Source organism: Lygodium microphyllum, chromosome 4 (genome assembly GCF_053477565.2).
Source record: "Lygodium microphyllum isolate KBCC chromosome 4, Lygodium_microphyllum_v1.1.10, whole genome shotgun sequence".
Lineage (NCBI taxonomy): Eukaryota > Viridiplantae > Streptophyta > Polypodiopsida > Schizaeales > Lygodiaceae > Lygodium > Lygodium microphyllum.
Genome location: NC_141138.1, coordinates 100,116,437 through 100,134,481, shown reverse-complemented (window position 1 = coordinate 100,134,481; position 18,045 = coordinate 100,116,437).

Here is an 18,045-nt window from a genome sequence, read left to right as displayed (position 1 = left end):
GTTGAATTCTTGATGTCGAAATACATCTACGAAAACTCTAGTTCAACCATCTGCCACTAATTAATTTTTCATGAAATACACATTATTAAACACAAGGCACTCCTAAAACTTTTTGTAAAAGAGCGCCAGGCTCCCTCTTGTGCAAATTGTAAAGGTAGATGGGCGATAGAAAGGAAGGCAAATAGAAGGCACATAGAAGGAAATGGAAAAAGGACCTTGCCACACTCATATAAAAAAGGGGAGAAGGAGATGATGTCCAAAAGGGATTTAGGGTTTTGTATATAAAGTTGAAAAGTGAATGAAAAGCTCATTCTTTGGTATGTGGCAAAGTGGACTCTTCTTCTTCTCTTCTTCTTTTCTCTTGCTTGCTTGCTTGTGAGTGCTTGAGGGAGGGAGTGTGAGTGACTGAGGGAGTGAGTGTGTGAGGGTGAAGGATCTTGGAGGTGAAGCCCTCCATAATCTCATCTCTTCTTCTTCTCTTTTCTTCTCTTCTCTTGTCTCGCGCGTGGCTATGGAGGATGGAGCTTGGAGGAAGAGACTTGAGGATGCTCGAGCTTGCATCATGAATCATGGAGCTATCGAAGTGCTTGAGAGAGGAAGCAACTCAATTGGGCATCAAGGTAAGCTCATTACACTTCTAGAGAGGGATAGCACGTCGGATATGTGAGAGGTAGCCATTAGTGCACGCTTGAAATACTTGAACAATAAGCGATCCATGAGCCTTGTCGGTTGAGCTTGAGCTCGCCTCTACATCAAGGAACAGGTATTGCCAGAGATATGGGAGTGCCCGAGGTTGTCAAAGTTGCCACTACCAACAAACGGAACATTGGGTGTGGCAAACGCAAGTGCAAGCAGAGACAAAATCCCCAATGTCATCATATCCAAACTAGGTTATTCACTATTAGGTTATTATTTTGTCACATAAAATAATAAGATTTATATTAATTTTTTACATAAAATATTAGCTTTCATATTTTTTACTTACACTAATTGATAATTTTATCTAGAGAGATTATTAATACATGCATAAATGGTTAACTACTACCTATGATTTGTAGTTAGATTAATCAAGATTATAATTCATAAAATCATGATGGAAATAGTTGCACGAGGATATTGCACGAAATGAGTAAAAGACTATATGCACACTTGAGATTTATAAAATAACTCGATACATTGTCAACGCAACAAGGTTAAGGTTGATTAACACTTGTTATGAAAAGTGAATGTCTATTTAAGGGTCTTGTAAATCATCTTGTTAAATCACTGTCGCAATTATTTTTTTCTAAAGAAAATTTGCTTGTGTTGGGTAAGTTAGCCCCAAACGGAATTTTTTTTTCTTTCTTAACATATTGTAAGAGATGTACTCAACACTTCTTTATGAGGAGGAGAATCCTCATTAGAATTTAAGGATTACCTTAGGATAAGGTCTACCTTGGCTATGGAAGTTGTGAGCTACACGATGGTGTGATTGTCATTGCATCATTTGATATATGTTTGAAATGATTGTTTGTGCTTGCTAGAATCTAGATCTATGATTAAAAACATTCACAAATGGGATAAAAAGAAAGGTCGCGCTAGGCTATCTCCAAGCTAGCTATAAGACCCTACTCCAAGGGGGTCATGGTTATCACTTTGTGATGCTTAGATTGGCTCCGTAGTGAAAGATCTGTCCGTAGGGATAGTCTCGAGCACTAGGAAATGTGGGTGTCAAGGGGGGTCTGGCCATAAATTTCGCATTACTCCTAGAATCTAATGAGCCCCTTCGTGACCTAGGATGGAATCTTGGTGGGAAGAATACCCTCATGGAATTCTGTATATCTTCCACAGGGTTGAAAAGATAAAAATTGTAATAAACTTCCAATATGATAAAGAAATTTGTTTTATTCAAGGATTGTTTGAATTGTATGCATGTTTGTGAAATAAGTTACGTGAAGGAACTTGTGATTTAACATACTAATTAAGGAAGCTCGTTGTATATGTTCCAATAAATAAGCTATAGGTAATTAAAAAACTAAAGAAGATTTTGTCATAAAAGGAAAGGGGGTGGGCCAATGGTAGGGTGGTCGTGGTTAGCTAGGAGCTTTTCTAAATCAGCAATAGAAATAGGAAGATGATAAATTGACCAACTAGTCATTAGGTAGAACCAACTTGCATTATTTTAGGGGGGCGGAATGGGATTTTGCCTTATGGGCAGGAGGGTTGATGTATCGCACTCCCCTTCATCTCCCATTCTCTTTAAACCAAGTGCAATGGCAAGTCTGCTTCAGATTGAGTAATCCTATAGAAGTGGGAACTCAAAATTACTGATAGTGGCTAGCTGTTAGGAGATCCATCTAAGTTTAGGAACCCGAAAATTTAGGTTAATCCTAGTGGGTTCGATCTGAACTCTTCCGTTGCAATGTAGACTCAGTGGGGTCTAAGTGACAAACCTTGTGATGTTCCAAGGGAGTGTTGGGTGGCATCATTTGGAAAACCTACTAATGGACTGCAAAAAGGTGACCTTGGAATGAGCCTGGCGGACACCTCACACACTCATAGAGACTGAATGCAATGTAGGAGTCATAGGGATACCAATATCTACTATCACTTACCTAACCATAGGGCCTCCTTGTAAGCCTCACTAGTGGCTAAAATATACTCAACCTTCGTAGTAGACAAAGTTGTACATTTCTACACCTTGGACATCCAAGAAACATCACTCCCAACAAAGGTAAAGACATAGTTAGAGGTGGAAATTCTACTATCTACATTCCTTGCATAATCAGAGTCCATGTAGCCCATGACTCTAGTATCTTGGGCACCATAAAAAATGCACATATCTAGAATGTCCTTAAGGTATCTCATGATACTCTTTACATCATCCTCATGTTACTTGTAAGGTGTACTTGTATAGCAAGCCACAATTTCCATCACTGCAAATGCTATATCAGGTCTAGTGGTTATCATGGTATACGATAAGATGCCCATCAAAGTTGCATATGGGTTCCTAGACATTTGATGCGATCTAAAATGGGCTTGCACTGGCTATGGCACTAGTCGGATCTCATGTACACACACATGACAGCCCACACGGCCTCACGGCCAGGAGTGTCTAAGACTCACTCTACACTAAATGCTAATATCAACTTTGCATTTGTATTAGGACATAGTCCAATGTTTACCTTCCGTTCTTCTCAAAGGGAGATCCCATAACATATAGACATAATACCTGATAGCACAAACATAGGGAAGCACCTCTCGGCTAATTGTCGTGGCTCCATTGTGACTCTCCTACACCTTAGGGATTGGCCCCAAGATGCGTCGCCCTAACATAAAGTACACACGATATATGCTCCACTCTTTCATTTTGAACGTATTCCAGGAGATACCATGTGTCCTTACCAAACAATTCCCAAAGACCAATTGACTAGCTTACAGATTAGGTTGCCTTCCACCCTCAAGCGTAGGCCATCATAACGAAAAATAGGTGCTATGCATCCAGTTCTTCATATTCCAATACCATGGTTGATATGCACATGCAAAAGTGGATGATCCTAATGTGCTGAAACATAATTTTCAATCAAAAACGTGTCGTGCACAACCAGGTTTTCCAATGCTCATTTGCTAACTCATTGCGGCGATGTAAGGATAGCACTGAGACAACACTCATGCTACTATTCTCTTAGTTAAAATACAATCAAACCTATATCATGCTATGCATTAGCAAAATCAGCAATAAACATCACCCAAATCGCATCGTTCAAACACCCCACCCCCTACTTTTAGGTATTGCTTCCGTTGCATAGGGGTAGGGATTCATTTTGTCCTGTTTTGATGTATGAAAAGCAATAAATCACGAACTTTGACAAAATGATAGGGCAAACTAAGGCTAAGCCTCATGCTTCACCACTACCATACATTCAAAAATTCTCATTATATTTTTTCTTGTTTTTATGAAGTGTATTTCTAATTTTCCCCTATTTTTTATTTTTTAGCATTTATTTGATAATAATCACTATTATTTATTTTCCTTATACCAATCATTTCAATATATTGCAGTTCAATTTTATTTTCCATTTTTCCCCATAAGAACACATGTCACCCACCCAAAATGACAAAACTATCATTTTATCCTTAAAAACCGCATTTCGGGTTTTGCGAGATTTAAATAGCGCATGTAAATCATTATGAAATCAACATTTTCTGATAGAAAGAAATTAAACATGATGCAACTAGCACTCAAACAAGTTTTCATCGCATAAGAACATCATTTCCATCATAAGATGTCAAAAAAGCTTCATTTCCTTCATAAAAAATAGTCATTCCGTGTTTCTACGAAACCCGAGACACATTAAATGACTGTGTGACCAGTAGATAGAGCCTCCATTGCTCTCAATTCCATGTTGCACATCAATCTTTAGCATCTCCATTAATCTCCATCATCATTTGCTTCAATCGCCTTCCCAATTTCTCCTTCAAGATAGTACGCATGAACAGTCCATAAAGGGGAGAGAGAGGGAGGAGAGAGAAAGACTAAAAAATGAGATTTTTAAATCCTCCATTAAAATAGGCAAGCTTATAGCCATCTTGTTCCTCTCTCTACCTTGATCGAGAATCTCCCTCTCTCTATCCAAACAGGTTTGAATCGGAGAGGCATCGAGCAAAAATGAGGAGGCGCATTGACACTTCCCTCTGTTCGGCATTAGTTTCAAGCATTTTATTAAGCGTAAGGTTTAAAAAATTAAAATAACCGGTTCATCTTTTTGTGTTCACATTGTCTCGCAAGTGGATTTTTTAATTTTGAAGGCCCAAACGAACTCTAATTTGCTAGGTTGTTAGTTTTCAACTTTTGTCTACTTAGTTAATCCTTAGATTTATTTCTTGCATGCAATCAAAATCAATTTCACACATAGAGTAATGTATTACCAATTTGTGAGTGTCACAAATAGTATGATGGACTATTTATAAGATTTTGAAATTTGACTGGATAGGCGTCTTTGGTAGCCTTAAACTCCATCAACCTGACCTCTCCTACGCACTATACAGCTTCTCGATTCGGTAGAAGCTTTATAATGCCGAACCTTGCGGGGATTAAATGGGGGTCAAACGACCTCCACTTGACGAACCGAGACTTGCGTTGGATTCCTGATGTTGAAATACATCTAGAAAAACTCCAACTCAGCCATCTGCCACTGTTTGATTTTTCATGAAAATTGACTTGTTGACTCGTCCTGGTCATGTTTCCGCTTTAAAACGAGCTCAAACCGTTTCTAGATCGGCTTCTAAAATGCAGCTCTCATTGGTGACCAACAGGATAGGGTGACTCAGCCCGTCGAACCCCATGAACAAACTTGCACATCAACACAACCACAAAGAGCATCAAGCTGATACAAAAAATACTCAACAAAACACATCACAACTTTCACCTTACCCCTTGACAAAACCAAGGTATGAAATCCACAAGGAGTAGGCCTAGCATAATCTGATAGAAAAGCCTAAAGCTAGTCACTAACTGACTACTTCAAAATGGCCAAGCTAAAAAGAACTATCAAAGAGGTCATCCTAAGTGGTGTTCTGAACTACCTACCTAACTTAGGACAACTCAACCAGGAGCTTCTCCTAGGCGAGGACTCCTATAGGCCGATCAAAAAATATTGTCTTTTAGCACATTTTTCATTTAGCCTTTTATTTTCCATACTCAGGCACATAAAAAGGAGGGAGCTGAGCGTAGTGACCCAAAGAGAATAGGGCATTGACCTCAGGTCTCGATCTCGGTACCAAGAACCTACCAAGCCCTCGCAAGGCGATATTTAATCCTTTTTTAACGCTCACTTTTATTTTCACTCCAACCTTCTCTAATTTTTATTTTCAACTAGATTCCACCCCTAGGAAGACAAGGCATTGGCCCCGAGTCTTGTCTTGTCCCTAGGAACCTACCAAACCTTCGTAAGGTGATACACAACTGCTCAAGGATTTTGCTTTCTTTCCTTTTCTATTTTTATAGGGGTTAGAACCCCTTTTTACACACCTTCGTATATTCATATATTTTTAGCTATTCAGGATTTTGCTTCTTTGCATCATCATTTTGTCTAGCAGGCTTTTCTAACTGCCTCACAACTAATAGAAACTCCTAGAATGGCCGCCTAGCAGGTCAGCAGAACACGGTCACTAGGATTGCCTTCTAAAACAAGTATTTTAATTCCTGGCAATGGCTTTACAAGAGGCAACGACTACTCAGACCTCCCATAGACATACTAATCTATACCGGGGACTTCATGCCTTGATTGTCGATCCCTAATAAGAATAGAAATCACTCACAATTAACCAAAATATATAGTATAAAAACAAGGTACTCATAAAGGAAAGATATCACCTGGATTGGGCCACGAGAAGCACCGGCGCAGCAAAGGCTCCCCCATAGGTTCCATGTAATCTGTCTAGCACAGCACTAAAACAAAAAATGTTAACTGCACCCACACTAAACAAACAAATGGCCCTCTTGGCCTAAAATGGATAGGCCATTATAATCTATGCAATACATGGTCTTCTTGGCATATACACCACATCCTATCAAACTAACCAAGATACCAAGGATAACATAAAATATGAGGACTAGCCTCATGCTACTCATGCGAGTCAGCTAAAAGTTTGATCTAGGCCCTTTGTAGATCCACTAGCCCAAGCCTTTGTACTGATATCTCAGTAATAAGGGCCATCTCTTCTTGGGTACTATGAGCTAAATGAATGACATCATTAGGTTGATATAATTCATCTTCTTGGTCGTCATTCAAATGGATCGCTTGTCCCAACTTTTGAGTAACTCCTCCTACAGGGAGAATCATGGATTTATGATCATTCAACTCTTCTCTAATTGGACCCTTACATATGTCAATGATACGATCTAAACTAGACAGAGCTTCAAGCCTAGGCACATCACATGGATGCAGCTTAGGACGGTGCATATCGTCAGATGTAGCATTATGGCCTTTAGTCACATCCTCTTGGGAATCCATCAAGGGATGTCCACATGCAATTCCTGGCCCTTCATCTGACACACCAACCATACATTTAGAAATTTTGGGTCTCCAAACCCATCTCATATTCCTTTTCATATTTTTAGACTACCTCATTTTGCCACATTGGTCCAATGGACTCAATGTGGACTTATTGCTATAGCCAAATGGCCTCACATCCTTAGCACTTCTATTTAGCATAGGTGGACCTTGGGCATGGTACACCTTCTTCATATGAGATCTCTTTACTTGCCTTTGTCCATTATGCAACTGCTTATTCATAGGAACTATGCTTTTACTAAAAGGAATAATATCTACTCGAAAGCATGATTCATCCATAAATTGAAAAGGCTTCCCATGAGCCTTACTAGTAGCACAATTAGGACAAATCATAGCACACTTATCCATACTCATAGGCCCAATGGTCCTATCAATGCCACCATTGCAACTACCTCTCATGAAACTATTGCAAGCCTTGATGGGACTTGCTGGGTGTGGAATTTTTTTATCCCCAAGAGGCATATTATCACTGTTCATCGAATTGCCATTTTTTTCTTGCAGATTCTGGCTACCAAGATCCCCTGCCAAGGTTGTCTTGCTATTAGCAAAGGGATTTTCTCTTTGCAAAATTGGCTAGATATTTGGATACACTTGCAACAAGCAAGGAAAACTCCAAAAGTTTTCCCAACATCTTCAGTTCCCAACATCTTCAAATATATTGCTCATAGTCAACTGCATGCCCCTTGGCCTCATTTAATGACTTAGGATCTCGCATCCTCACTTGGATTTGTGTATTAATCTCTAAGCCGCTCATAAAGAGCTCACATAGCACATCACTTGGCAATATAGTAGCTCTTCTTGGCCAAAGCCTAAGAATATCGTCAAAGGCTCTAGCATATTCTTTTTAGCAGAAGGGTAAGACTCTTGTATTATCTACATAAGCTGCCCTAAGACCTAGGTCATAGGCACCTCCTTTTCATATTCATCTAAAAATTTATCGTACAAATACTTGAATGATTTAATTGACCCTCTTGGTCGGCTTGAGTACCATTTCCTAGTGTCTCCCTTCAGGGTGCTAGAAAATACAAGCATCCGATGATATCATTGAGCCCATTTGCAAGGCAAGTTAGGCCATATTCTTTTAAGTGCAACATTGGATCCTCATTTACCAACCCATGAAATACTGGGAGATCCCTATAGGGAGGTGGGCATTGTGTCCTCTCCTTTGGGATTAGCACTGGGCCATTAAAATCTTCATATTCATGACCTAACTCTAGTGTCTTAGGGTCTCCAACCTCTTCCATTTCCACCTTTACTGGTGTAGGGAGGTTAATATTATCCTTGCCATCCCTTTCTGCCAACTCACAGAGTGGTCTAGGAGTCCTATAGCTCTTAGCATGTCATTCCGATCCTTTCTTAGAGGATCTTCTAGTATTTTAGCACCCTCCTCTTGGCAATGATTGTGGGAATAGAGTAAACTCTTATGGATAACAGCCACCCCATACTAATGTATATCCATATGGTTATGGTCCACCACATGCTCAAGGAAATACTTTTAATCATTTTGGATAGCCACCTATACCACACACTCATTTTGGAAATCAACAAGTCTATTTGGGAGTAAGTCAATCATTAAGACAGCCATTCCATAAGGATTGTGGAGCAATGATATGAATAGGCCACATCATACATGGGTGTTAAACAATGCACCAAATGTTAGACATGGTCAATCCCACATTATGACAAGGAATATAAAGAGAAAATTAACATTTCCAAATTCAAAGGAGATAATCGATCATCTACAAAACATGAAGAATGGTTTGATAAGATTGAGATGTACTTTACTCTTTCCCCACGGGCTAAAGAACCAAGGCATATTATGTAGCCCTTCATTTGGAGGGGTATGCTCATATGTGGTGGTATATGATAAAATTATGGCAAGTTTTTTTGACTTGGGATGCATTGAAAATAGCTATGGTAGAATTCTTCATCTCATCATTGCAAAAGGAAAAGTTAGAAAGGCATTGGTACTTTTTACAAGAAAGGGGGCAAACCATTAGAGAATATTCCAACCAATTCCTTAACTTGTCCATGTATATAGATGGAATTTCAAAAGAGAGCAAATGAAAGTGCTAATGAATCAGCTGCAGACATGATGGAATCACGTCGTGTCACTAAAAGAGTGCGTTATGAAGCCTCAAGTGCCAAAGAAAACCATGCCAAGTGGCTAGAAACAAGGCTTTGATAAGGCAACAAATGGGTTCGAAAAGAGCTAAGATAGTAAGATAAACAATGCGAGTCAGTGTGAATGCAATAGTTTAAGAGAGAAAGAGAGAGTGTGCATCTACGTAAATGAGTCTCACAATTTAGGGTTATATAAAAGAGGGTTTCACTTTCTATCTTATTCATTGAGTTCTCACATCTCTTGTGCAGGAAAGATGGCTAGGTCTAAGGCAGTTGCAAATAAGCTTCCGCTCAGAGCCCCATATCGTGTTCAGCCCCTTGGAGCATCTACTAGCTTAGATGCACCACCTTCTCAACCTAATCCACCTTCCTCAAGTCGCCCTCACAAGGGTCCTCCTCAACATCCCCACAAGAAATGCAAGTGGAAGCCAGGTACAGTGGCCTTGAGAGAAATTAGAAGGTATCAATGCTCTTTTGATCTCATCATTCTGAAGGCGAGCTTCTCGAGACTTGTTCGGGAGATTGTGCAAGACCTCTACCGCACAGAAAGCAGGAGGTGGTTTTTGGTACAAGGTCAGGATAGGCCTGATCGCTTCACAAAAAAATGTCTTCATGCTCTACAGTGTGCTGCAGATGCCTTTTTAGTTGACTTGATGACTGATGCTCAACATTGTGCAATACATGCGAAGCGCATCACTGTAACTCCCAAGGACTTCCAACTTGTAAGAAATCTTCAAGCAGTGAAGGATGCATTCGTTCCAATGGAATGAACATAGTTTGCAATGTTATCTTTTTTGGCATAGTGTTATCCTCGTGCATTGGACATATGACTATGTCCCAGTGCAAAACTATTGCATGCACCCTTAAAATATGAATTACAATTTTACACTTGTCCTTCGCCCTCAACTTTGACTGTGCATCTTCGCTGTATTTTCAATTCTTACTTACAGTTTTTGTTAGCACTGTCAATTTCAATAGGAATAACATGCAAAAATTTGCCATTTCTTGTTGTAGACTTTACTCCTAATGCATTTGTATAGTTTATGTGGTGCGAAGTTTCTAAGGGCCAGTAGTCACGATGTTGATTTCTCAATTATCAATCCATCCATAATTTTGGTGTGGGATAATTTTTAAAGTACTAAACTGTATCGAAATGCAACGAAACTTCACAAGCACGCTCATTGGGTGGCCAAGAGCCAATTTTTTTTTTTGAAAAAAAGTGCCTGCAGACCCCTAGTCCAAAGTCTGGCATCTGGAGCCACTTTCCTGTGCACGTGTGAAGTTTCGTCGCATTCCGATACAAGGTTATGGATTTACGATCACACGATGGACAGTGCGTATGAAGCTCCATTAACCCGATTTTGGGGTTTAAATGGGTTAACAGAAGACATCATGCCAAGGCCCGCCACCTAGAGTACAAGGTGGAGCCTCCTCTAGTGTAGTAACAAGTGCTCCCCATAGAGCACAAGGACCACCACAGAAGAAGAGGAGATGGAAACCGAGCATTGTCGCTCTTCGAGATATAAGGAGAATCCAATGCAAATACGAGCTTCTCATCCCAAAAAGTTCTTTTCATAAAGTTGTTCTAGAAGTCATGCAAGACTTGGAGCTGAAAGGGATGTGAAGATTTTGGGCACGAGTGCGGGATGGCCCACCAGCAGGAAGGTGGACTACTGCAGCCATGGAGGCCCTACAAACCACTGCAGAGGGGTTTCTCATTGACTTGTTTGATGATACACAGCTTGCAGCCATCCATGCAAAGCGTGTTACAATCACAGACAAAGACATGAACTTTATCATTCGGCTTCAAAACGGCAAGGAGACCCCGCTATAGTTTACTAGATTAATGATGCAAGGTTTGTAATGAGTGTTACAACGCCATAACATCTTGGAAGCCCAAAAAATTTTGTACTTTGTCACATTGGAATATTTATGTATATATACATAATATCTCATGCGATGTGTACTGAATTCAAATAATTGAGTAAAGTTATTTTGTTTTGTTTCTTGAAACGCATGACTCTTAATTTTTGTTTAACGTACGAACGCATCAAAAGTAGTAATATGTATGGATACAAGTTATGTTATTGCTTATGCACAATCGCAAGTACAGTACTACGCGTTAAATTATGTTAATATATGCAGATGCGTCATTCACGTACCACACATTATCGTCACACTTACACAATCGTAAGTGCAATACTACATGTTGAATTGTGTTAACGTATGCGAATGCGTCATTCATGTACCACACATTATCATCACACTTATACGAACCACACATTTATTTAATAAATATTTATTTGTAGGGACAAAGTAAAGTATTTTATATTCATCAAGAAAAATACATGTGATGGTTGTTAGTGATGGTAGATACAAAAAGCCGATAGCCAACAAGAACTCTCAATTGTTCCATGGCTTTTTCTTCGGTGGAGAGGAGGGGCCAGCTTTCGATGAAAATATAAGTTCTTTCTTTGCTTCAAAAATGATGCGCTCCCCCTTCAGCTCTTTCTCCAGGAGAAGCGGATCTGACACTTTAGCAAGGTCGCCTAATGTTTCAAGCATACACATAGTCCCACCCCATGTTTGATCAAACAAATAAAGAGGCTTTGACCACTTGATTAGCATCTTCTCTAAGCTAGATGTCACAGGTATCACTCGAAAAGGTCCAAACTTGGTCAAAGCTTGATTTTTCATAATTATTTCTTGCCCTCCTGGTGAGCACTTCTTATGGAAGACCACCAAATCTGTAACAAGGTTACTGATATACTACTTAAGAGCTGAATCCTTGCATCAGTCCGCATGTCGAGCTCCTCCTTGCCTTGATGCAAAGTCATCTATATACAGTATGTCTTGAATGACAAAGTCAAATCAAACAATATATTTAGTGACTAACCTAGAGTTATCAAAAAGTGATGAAACTTGATGATATGGTGTGTTGGGTCCCTCGGAGTCCACTGGTGAAATCTTGGCAAAAAATGATGCTTGCAGCTACCCTGCCCGAAGTCTGGCATCTGGGCCAGATGCCAGACTTCGGATAGGATAGCTGCAAGCATCATTTTTTGCCAAGATCTCACTGGAGCCAGAAAGTGGCCCTAGACACCAAACTTCGGACAAGGCAGCTCTGCAGGCATCATTTTTTGCCAAGATTTCACCTGTGGACTCCAAGGGACCCGACGCACCCGACCATGAAGTTTCATTGCATAAAAATATATGGTAGTTAGAAATATCACCTTCTCCAGATCATCTTGTATCTTCATTTCCTCGTGTGTCAAGGAGGCACCTCTTTGGGCAGAGGGATCTACAAACTCCTTGGTAGAAATCTGGGGCCTTGGTCCGAACAAATCAAGTTTCATTGCATAAAAATATATGGTAGTTAGAAATATCACCTTCTCCAGATCATCTTGTATCTTTATTTCCTCGTGTGTCAGGGAGACACCTCTTTGGGCAGAGGGATCTACAAACTCCTTGGTAGGAAGCTGGGGCCTTGGTCCGAACAAATCATGCTATAGTGCTTCAAATTCAGCATCGGGCACAAGGTAATCTTCTTCAACCAAGGTAATATGCTCCTGTGTTGCTATGATCGCACTCACAGCATCTAAGCTTGTGCCATCATATCTTCCACCAATCTCTGCCATTGTTGGATGCACATCCATGTAATCATAATCGATCAGGTCTTCCATTGAATCCCTGACTAGGATAGAAAACAACTCTTCTTCCTTCATTTCCAAGTATTACAGTACATCTGATAGAAGTAAGTATTGTACACCATCTACTTCAATGGGTGTCAAGGAGGCAAGATTGGGTTTGTCGACTTGTGGCTGTTCTGAAGAAGATGGAACCATGAGAGCCAACCCTTACCCTATCACCACTCGATGTTCCTCTTCAACATTTATGAGCTCTTCAATCGTTTCTTCTCCTTTGTATGTGATAGAAACAACCTGTGAAGTTGTATCTTTATCGCTCTCCTCCTCTAGGGGTGTATCCAATGCAAGGAGGTAAATTGCCAATGGGCAATCACACTCCACGAGATTCAAAGGTGATGTATCTGGTGCACTTCCCATGGGCCAGACACCTACTCACCACTTTTTGGTGATTCTTCCCTACCTGAAATACCATGAGTTGTTCCAGAGGCACCTAAGTCATGTCGGATCCCTCGATGGAGTATGTGCATGTAGCAATGGTGCTCACAAAGTCTTCCAAAACCTGAAGGGGGGATCCAACAATGAGAGCACGCTTTCAAGGTTGAAGTTCTTAGAGAAAACCTGGAATATCTCGTCACCCTGGTTGGCAAAGATAGTCTCATGGATCCACTCATCAAAATGTGCACGAGCATCCATCGTAGTAGGTAGGAGGGATGTGGTAGATATAAAGAGATGAAGAGAGAAAGTGTGAAATGAAACAATGAAACAAGAACTAAACTAGTTCTACCTTAAAAACCTTAAGTTTTAAACCATTAAGGGTTGTTCGCATACGATATTTAGTTATGGCTTTACTTACATCTTTGTAAAGTTTACATGCATATGTAAATGTGTTGATATGGAAAGTGTATAACAAGTGTATGATTTTGCATAAATACCATAATTTTTAAATATTGCAAGTTTGTAAGCGAAAATATTCTATTGGCAAAAAAAATCCAAAAATTTACAAGTGTTGGATATTACAACTTGTGGTGTTGGGATTTTTAGGGAGACTCTACAATTTCTAAAATATGTGGAGCCACACACTTTCCGCTGGTAGCAGTATCCTCAGCTCGACTTCGAATTTTCCTACCATCTAGTTTAAAATAGAAGCTAACAGGTGGATTCTGCATTAACATTGTAATTTCCTGGAGCGTAATACTCAAGGGCCAATCATCCTCCATTTGCAACACTTGGGGCTCGCGGCCCTCACAAATGACAGTAACATCCACAACTGCACTTTCACGCATGTCTTGATCAAGGCACAACCATTTACCCTTGAGCATCCTCCATCTACGATACTTGAACACTATGCATAAAGTTTGTCGTGCGACAAAGTACCTGTAATTGGAAAGGAAAGTTAGCCGATTCATCCCAAAGTAAGATATTAGCCAACTAAGAGAGAAAATTTTAACAGGAAAGCCATGTCCCTTATTGTGACTCGACACTCCATTGTGTCAAAACTGTGAGTTATTTTTTATGTCCAAGTTTTGCCTAGAATCCTTGTTACATAATCCTCTGATGTATTTTTTATGACGTATGTGCTTTTGGTACGTCTCAAACCCTTACATTCCTTGAACATGTGTGCAAAAATTGCAATCGGTATGAACCAGCTTAGATATACATTCGTTGAGCCGGTGCTTGGCTTCATATAATTCAATATGTCTGCTGAAATTTTTGTGCTACACATGTGTAAAATGTCGCTACTACACAATGGCCATTCTATGCTATTGAGATTCGATATGTGCATATACTCAAGGGTTCCATATTCTCGACTCCCCTTGGGTAATATGTACTTGGAGTCATAGAAAAAAACAAGGTCCTCTGCAAGTTGCTTAGCTATAGACCCCTCAAAGAGCAATCTACCAATTTCGAGGTGGTAATACTTAAAAGAACCAGTGAAACTCTCAACATTTTGCCACTCACAGCAATCCAAAGGGTATACTTCTGTAAATACAAGACAATTTGTTACATAGGTATCATGAAAGTTCTCATTCTCAATGAGTTGCAAATACTTACTATTTGCAATGTTTCGTCGAAGGGGCACAGTGGGCGCAATGTGTATTTGTTTTTGCATGAATACATCTTGTGCAAACGCCTCTGTTACAAGGTGAGAATCAACATTCCTTTGTCTGAGAGCTAAAATTTTACCCTTCCAATGCTTTGATACATTTGCAATTGCATATGCTTTCACCTTGAAAGCTCCCTTCATACTTGGGCGCATTTGTACCCAAGACGAGCAATGATACGTATCAGTGATCCAATTCCCTTCTTCATCTTTTTTGTTATGTACTTCTATTGAGAGAATCCTTGTTCTTCTCTTAGGCATTATAACCTATGCATTAGATGTAAATAAGTATGTATTAACCCCTAAATAATAAGCATTTTAAGTCTGTCCAGTAATCACCAATATGCCATACAATTCAACATGGCATTAAGAGATGTTTACACTTTTGTAAACAGACATAAACATCGATATCAAAATGCATGTGGATATATACATCAACACAAAGTATAGATTTAATTTCAAGAAATCACTTTAATCATACCATTTACATGAAATATAATGAAAAGAATAGCATAAGAATACTCAGAGAATTTTGCCAAAATAAATTTTATTATAATGAAGAGGAGTCTAATTTGACTCAATACATTGCATGAAATGTGGGTATTATAGAGTAGTTGTTACAAGGATAGCAGCCACATGGCATGCAAATCTTAATAGGCACATTGGATTGACACCTGAGATATTCTAAGACTCAACACATTGTGTGTTATATGGATGATATGATACAAGAGTTTCATGGATCATTGCCAATTGGCATGGAGATCCAAATGGACACATAGGACCGATAAAGTAGAGGATTTTTGAGCCATCGACTTCTAGCAGATCCATATCATCCAACACAAAGGAAACACTCACCACATCATAATAATTGATGGAGAATTATATGCTTCACCTAAACCTTGTACAATACCTGCATGTACAAAAAAACACCTGCATGAATCCCTTTTAACAAAAATACTTGCATGAATCCCTTTTAGCAAAAAATATCTAGATAATTGTATGAATAGAAGCAATACAAAACATGGCCAATTTACCTATAAGTTGATTTGCTGAAGATAAGATTGAATCATTGCTAATCAAAACCCATTGCAAATGATGGACATAAGAAAACATCAATCCCATCAAACGTAAAAGTCACTAATTAAATGAATAATTTTTGGCACCACAAAATATGGTAGATTTACCTGTAAATTGAGCTACGGAATCTCTGCTCTACCTTGTGTTAAGTGTTGCAACAACAATTGATCCTTAAGTTAGAACTAGCATCAAACGCTATTGTAAAGATAGTAGAAAAGGGATAATGCAGAGAAGAAGAAAGAGAGAGTTTGTGTGAGTACGCAGGAGAGAGAAAGAAATGAGCATCTATCCAATCTTGCCCAAATTGATCTCTACAAAAGACAATTTTACAAGAGTTAGTATTTACATGAAGGTATACTGAAAAAATAGTAGAAAAGAGGAAACATAGACAAAGAAAGAGAGAGGGAGAGAGAGATAAGCACTTGTGCAATGTCACCCAAAATGATCTCTGCAACAAAACAACAAGGGTTAGAACTAACATTGTGTTGTATTGAAAAGATATCAGCAAAAAAAAAACCAAACAGAGAGAAATCCACTGTGAAATATGCCTCCTAGCATCATACCCCTGGGGTGGGATAGCAATTTACATCAATTGCTATTAGCTCAATGTGGAGCTAACAGAGTGGGGAAAGCATTTAAGTCTCTAGCGTGCATCCATTGTGCTTCTTCTACAGGATGGTTCTTAAATTTAACTAGATATCTAGAATATGTTCGGCCAGTTCTAGTGGTCATAAAGTCAGTATCTATAATAACTTCTGGTTCAATTATTTCAGTCTCTTCCTCTAATAAAGGTGGGTTTTCATAAACAGGGTGTACATGGAATTTTCCTCTAAATAGTCTCAATAAACTAATGTGAAATGTGTTATGAATTTTCCAATGAGATGGTAATTCTAACTTGAATGCATTGTCATTAATTTTATGAATGATCCTAAATGGTCCATAGAATCTAGGGGCTAATTTGACCTGGATGTCTATCTACACTTTGTAGTCTACGTTTTTCTATTCTCAGCCAAACATAATCATTAACTTTGAAATTCATTGCTTGTCTTTTCTTGTTGGCTTGTTTGGTATATGATTGCTGGGCTTTAGCAATCATATCTTTAACTTCATCAAATATACTATTATGCATACGAGCAATATCATCAGCACTTTCAATTCTATTAGACAAAGATGCAACAGGTGTAGATAATCTATATCCATAAATGACTTCAAACGGTGCTTTCTTTGTAGATGTGTGCGGTGTATTGTTATATGCAAACTGTAATAAATGTAAATGAGTGTCCCATGTCTGAGGTTTAGAGATAGAATATGCACGTAAAAGATCTAGAATTGTGCTGTTTGTAGCTTTTGTTTGTCCATTAGTTTCTGGATGAAATGCAGATGAAAAATCAATCTTTGTGCCTAGGTTAGCAAATAGAGTAATCCAAAAATTGTTACAAAATCTAGAATCACGATCTGAAATAATCACTTTTGGCAATCCATGGTTAGTAAAAACAGTTTTCAAAAACAATTGTGCTGCTTGTGATGCTATTAAAGTTTTCTTACATGGAATGAAATATGCTTGTTTACTAAATCTATCTACAGCTGTCCAAATCATATCATGGTTAGATTTAGTATTTGGTAAACCAGTAATGAAATCCATAGAAATTTGTTCCCAAGGTTTAGATGGAATAGACAAAGGCATAAGTAATCCATACTGTTTACCATGATGTCTCTTAACTCTTTGACAAATCAAACATTCAGAAACAAAGTTAGATACATCAGCATCCATATGCGGCCAATAAAAATCTTCAGTTAACATACGTAATGTAGATATGATACCTCTATGACCTTGATATGGGGGACAATGAATTTCATTCAAAACAAAAGATTGGAATGGAATTGTAACACACAATCTCTTTTCATAAAACATAAATCCATCATTATATGACAATGAATCAATAGGAATGAAATTATTTTGAACTAATTTATTCCAATCAGAATGAAAAGTAATATCCTGGTGATATGTATCTTTCATAGCAATCAAAGAATCAAAAGATAT